Source organism: Apodemus sylvaticus, unplaced genomic scaffold, assembly GCF_947179515.1.
Source record: "Apodemus sylvaticus unplaced genomic scaffold, mApoSyl1.1 scaffold_378, whole genome shotgun sequence".
Lineage (NCBI taxonomy): Eukaryota > Metazoa > Chordata > Mammalia > Rodentia > Muridae > Apodemus > Apodemus sylvaticus.
This window is the reverse complement of record NW_026263255.1, coordinates 78811-84810: the sequence shown is the minus strand read 5'-3', so window position 1 is coordinate 84810 and position 6000 is coordinate 78811.

Sequence of the window (6000 nt, the reverse complement as noted above, 5' to 3'; positions counted from 1 at the left end):
AAAGTCCAGTTGCAGTAGCTTTGGAGGTTCCCTTAGGGAGAGTGGTCTGAAATTGTCTGATCTTCTACATGGAATTTTTCTGAGTTCATTTGTTGTTAATTTTTTCAGATCAGAATATAAAATGGCTTCCTCTTGGCCTCTTCATGTTTCTGTCTTTATGCTTTGTTCTTGTTGATTCCTTTCCCCTCTTCTTCTTTCCTAGTCCTGCTATACCTACTGACTTGTCAATGAACCCACACTTAGCTGTTTAACTTTAGCCCCAGGAAATGGTGAGAGCCCTTTAAGTTGTAAAGTTAAACTGGGAAGACTGAGCTCTTTGCAGTCCATTGGGAGCTTATGTGGCCTTCCAGCAGGGCCCTAGAGAGGGCAAAGGAGGGTCACCTGCTGGTCCCAACCCTTCTATCTTGTTTGATTTTCTTCTTTTTTATTAAATATTTTCTTTATTTACATTTCAAATGTTATCCCCTTTCCTGGTTTCCCCTCCAAAAACTCCCTATCTTATTCCCCCTCCCCCTGCTCACCCACCCACCCACTCCTGCCTCCCCATCCTGGCATTCCCCTACACTGGGGCATTGAGCCTTCACAAGGACCAAGGGTATCTCCTCCCATTGTTGTCCAACAAGGCCATCCTTTGCTACATATGCAGCTGGAGCCATGGATCCCTCCATGTGTACTCTTTGGTTGGTGGTTTAGTCCCTGAGAGCTCTGGGGGGCAGGGTACTGGGTGGTTCATATTGTTGTTCCTCCTATGGGACTGCAAACCTTTTCAGCTCCTTGGGTCCTTTCTCTAGCTCTTCCATTGGGGACTCTATGCTCAGTCTAATGGTTGGCTGTGAGCATCCCCCTCTGTATTTGTCAGGCTCTGGCAGAGCCTCTCAGGAGACAGCTATATCAGGCTCCTGTCAGCAAGCACTTGTTGGCACCCACAATAGTGTCTGGGTTTGGTAACTGTATATGGGATGGATCCCCAGCTGGAACAACCACTCTGGAAATCAGTTTGGTGGTTCCTCAGAAAATTAGACATAGTATTACTGGAGGACCCTGCTATACCACTCCTGGGTATATACCCAGAGGATTCCCCAGCATGCAATAAGGACACATGCTCCACTATGTTCATAGCAGCCCTGTTTATAATAGCCAGAAGCTGAAAAGAACCAGATGTCCCTCAGCGGAGGAATGGATACAGAAAATGTGGTATATATACACAATGGAATACTACTCAGCTATTAAAAACAATGAATTCATGAAATTCTTAGACAAATGGATGAGCTAGAAAATATCATCCTGAGTGAGGTAACTCATTCACAAAAGAACACTCATGGTATGCATTCACTGATAAGTGGATATTAGCCCAGAAGCTTGGAATACCCAAGATTCAATTCACAGACCAAATGAAGCTCAAGAAGAAGGGAGACCAAAATATGGACACTACCCACGGGAGGAGATACAGAGACAAAGTGTGGAGCAGAGATGTAAGGAAAGGCCATTCTGCCTCAAAGATAAGCGCCTCACTGTAGGAGAGTGCTTCCTGGGTCCATCTGTCTATCAAAAACTAAATAGCATTGTTGCTTCTCTCATGTCAAGAATTCTTTGTAGCATTAATAATAGTTAAAAACAGTAGCTCGTGGTTGAAGAATATGAAGAACTAGAGACTGTTCTTAGTCTCATATTTGGAGAAATTATAATTAACATTTTTATGTGTATTTTTTCAGATTTTTTTCTGAGCCTGAATATGCATGTAGGGTACAATCATTTGCTATTCTTACAATAACAGGGGCATGGTACATGCTTCCTGTCTTGAAAACTTAATTTTTGATTTTGTTTTCCTTTGTTTGGTTTTTCTGAGACAGGGTTTCACTTTCTAGCCCTGCCTATCCTAGAGCTCACTCTGTAGACCAAGCTGGCCTTGAACACAGAGATCTGCCTGCCTCTGCCTCCCAAGTGCACTTCCTTGCTGTTTGGAAAACTTAATATGCTATGTCCCAGTTTTTTCTGTTAGATAACTACATGGTATTTTTAAGGTCTCTACCCATCAGAAGAATACAATACCATTTATTGAACTAGACTTCACTTGATAACTGTTTAGATCGTTTCTGTATACAATAACTTTTCATACCCTTAATATTAAAAACTAGGAATGTTTTCTTAGGCTATGCATATGGTTCACATCTTTAGGCCTAGCACTAAGGAGGCTTAAGCAGTAGAATTTCCATAAATTTGAATCCACTCTGGGCTACATAGTTCCAGGCCTGTGCTACAAGTCCTCATCTCAAACAACAACAACAAAATCCAATAATATATGTATGTATATATGTATGTATGGGTGTGTGTGTGTCTATACATATACATATATCCATCCTCCTGAATTCTGGGATCATAAATTTGCCATAACTGGCTCCTTAAGCTGAGTTTTGAAAGGAGAAATTTCCAGGTTTTATTGCTGATCTCTCTCTCTCTCTCTCTCTCTCTCTCTCTCTCTCTCACACACACACACACACACACACACACACGTTTGTGTATCATTATATCTCACCTGTTTATTTCCTCAACATAAGTACTCTTATCCTCCCTCCCTCCCTTCTTTCCTTTGTTCCTTCATTCTTTCTTTCTATTTTGAGACAGAGTTCCATGTAGCCCAAGCTGTTTCAAGATTCGCTACATAGCTGAGGATGATCTTGAACTCCTGATTCCCCCTCCCTGTTTCTACCTCTTGCATTCTGGGTTTATAAATTTGCCATGCCTGGCTCCTTCAGCTGAATTTTAAAAGGAGTAATTTCCAGGTTTAATGGCTGATCTGACATTAATTTTGTTTTAAGTGAAAATAACCTGAATATATGGCTTCTTAACTACCTGTGGAATAAAAAGTTCAACTTTTGTAATCCTTCACACTTAGCTTAACTTTTTAGTAGAAATAACCCTGAAAAGCTTTTGTCAACTGGGCATGGCAGTAGACACCTGCAATCCCAGCATTGCACAGGCAAAGGCAGGAAGGGTCTCCATAAATTAAAGGCAAGTCTGGTATCTGTAGTGACCAGCCTGAGCTACAGAGATAAACTGTGTCTCAAACCCAGAGCAAAACCAAACTAAAAACCCCAACAACTCCAGAGTGTTTTGTAAACTGCTTGTGGAATTAACTCTGTTCCTGGCTTCATGCTTCCATCTCATTATTAGTCTCTAGAATGTCCTCATGCTGCAAAACTCGTCCCACAAAAGCACCCTCCCCTAAACTGCTAGGAAACTCCATTTGGCTGTCTATGAGTGTATTTGCTGGATCATGGGATGATTCTTATTTTCACATATTGAGGAACCTTCATCCTGCTTTCTACAGAGAAGGTACCACATTTCCTTCTCACCAGCCATCTACACGGTTTTCTGGTTTTTCCACATCCTCACTCGTCCATACTATTTTATACTTTTGTTTTGATTTTGATGGCAGCTATCCTAGTAAATGTCAGGTGTTTAACAGGTGTCTGTTTGCCATCATAAAAGAAGGACAGCACTTTCTTTTCATCTGATAACTGGGGAGTTAAAGGGTCAGGTAAAATGTCTTCTGCCTCAAAGTTACCATTAACCAGCTGAACATTTGCACAACTGTAAAAGATTGTAAAGTGCTTAAGGGAAAGAACCCATCTCCACACTACCTGAAGGAACAAAAAGGTAGTAGTATCCAAATACTTGGTTGAATGCCTGCTTTTCTGTAGTTTAGCCCCCTCACTTGGAAGGTTAAAATTTCTTCTGTGTGCTTTTGTTAATTCTAAGTGACTTCCTCTTTGGGGAAAAAGTTAGCTATATGGTTGATTTTTCTCTTATTTTCTACTATATAGAATTGCTCAGGAATAAGAAATGGCCCTCTACATTGATAACCAGATCCCCAAATAAATTTGTGCTCCAGCCATGAATAACAGCATAAGCTACAATTAATTCTACTCTTCTGAACTTCCAATAGGCACTTCACAGTCAACTTAAAACAATAACAATTCATCAACAACTCATGCACCAGAATTTCTGTAAATGTTCCCTTTTATCAAAAGGTCATCCTTAGTGCTATTTAATGAGGTCTATGATTTGGAAGTGTTCTCTCCATTAAACTACTCCTTGCACTTGTAGAAATCCAACAGTCAGGGTTTGGGAATGTGATGGCAGGAAACTGAGGTCTGTATCACTTCAAAGTTGTATTTCTGCTTTGTTCATTTAAAATGAGAAACTTAGAGGTGGAAAGGACACATTTCCTGCTTGCTTTTCTTATTCTTTCACTACCCAAGCATTTTCATTCACCAGTGATTTTAATGTTTTGCTCCATTTGTTTTGGTAGCATCTGTTCAGTCTGTTCTTTTTATTTTGCCTTCTTAGTCAGGGCTATTTTCATTTTCCAACAGGAAACAACTTCTCTTGGGTACCTTTTCTAGGCTATGACTAAAAGCTGATAATCAGTGAAGTAATGATGCTAAAAGTATCATAGTCATAGGTCCTGGAGAAGTTCACCTATTTCTTTGAGGCACACTGCTTATCCCTGTCTAGTTCCTGTACTGGGACTGCTAACTGCCCCATATACCTCGCATATCTGATTTTATAATGAATTCATTTTGCTTCTAACCTATCCAACCCCTTTACTTTTAAGCATCATTAGAAGCAGAGGGGAAAAAAATAGTTCAAACTACCACAGGTTTTTTGTGACCTTCAGTCATTAGTTGTTATGCCCAAGAGGGCAGGAGCTGTCTGGGTAGAAATGAAATGAGGTTTTAAGAAAGTTAGGAGGCTGAGAGAGGCACGTAGGTCATGGATAGATCACTAAGTTTCTAAGTATTGTAATAAAAAATTGACTTCATGGGCTCTAAAGCATCGTGTAAACCTTGAATTTTGTCTGTCCCAACTCTCTGAAATCTTATAGTAGTTGAGCTTGCCATGGAATTGAATTGGTGACAAAGAGGCCAGATAGATCCTGAGGGGCAACGAGCCAAGGCAGGAAATAAAAACTAGGGAGTTTTTTCAAAGATTATTTTAGATTTATATATTTTATTCTATGCCTGCGAATATCTTATCTGTATGTGTATATACATCATATTTGTGCAGGAGATGCCCTGGAACTGGAGTTAGATGGCTGTGAGCAACACATATGTGCTGGGAACTGAACCTGAGTAGCAAGTGCTCATGACTACTGAGCCATCTCTCTGCCCTCCATGAAAACTAGTTTCAACCAAGCACTAGATATCAGGACTTATGGACAAAACTTAAGTCATTACAGCAAAGAGAGTTGGCTAAGTAAAATCTATGAGGAAATGGGGCTTCACAGAGCTTGATACTGTTCCCTGATTCCACTAATGGTACAAAAAGGAACCCTGTAATTCGAATCATGATGATCAGGTTGGGAGTAAAGGATAGGTAGCTGGTGGTGAAGGCTAATAAACTCACTTTGTTGTGCTATGGGGGTAAGAAAGCAGAAATTTTCGCTGAAAATCCCTATAAATTTGGGATTAAACACGTCTGCCAGAATCATACTAAATATAATAGAAAAACCCAGAAGTAATGAAACTATTGTTCATTCAAAAAGTATCATTCCTGGTCATTGTCCCCTTTTGTCACTGTTTCCCATGAATCTGCATTGTGTTTTCCCTGTGTGAAGTCTATAGCAAGTCTTTGTGTAAGGCACAAAGAGGAATCACTGCTTGGGGAGCACACAAGCAAACATTGAAGCGAGCATTCTCCATTGTGACAGAAAAGGACAAGGAATCAGTGAAGAATAGAAAACACATCAGTGGGCATATTTTACTAGATACATTGTCTTGTCTATTTATCCTTTAAAAATGTTCCTTAAAAAATAACAGAAGCAAACATATTGCTACATGCTTGCAATCTCAGTCATAGAGCCCAAGGTCATCCTCTACCACATAGTTTAAGACCAGCCTGGGCTACATGAGACCCCATCTCCAAAGGGGGAAAACCCATAGTGGTGAATATTTTTAATTCTAGTACTCATTAGGCAGAGGCAGGTAGATCTCTGTG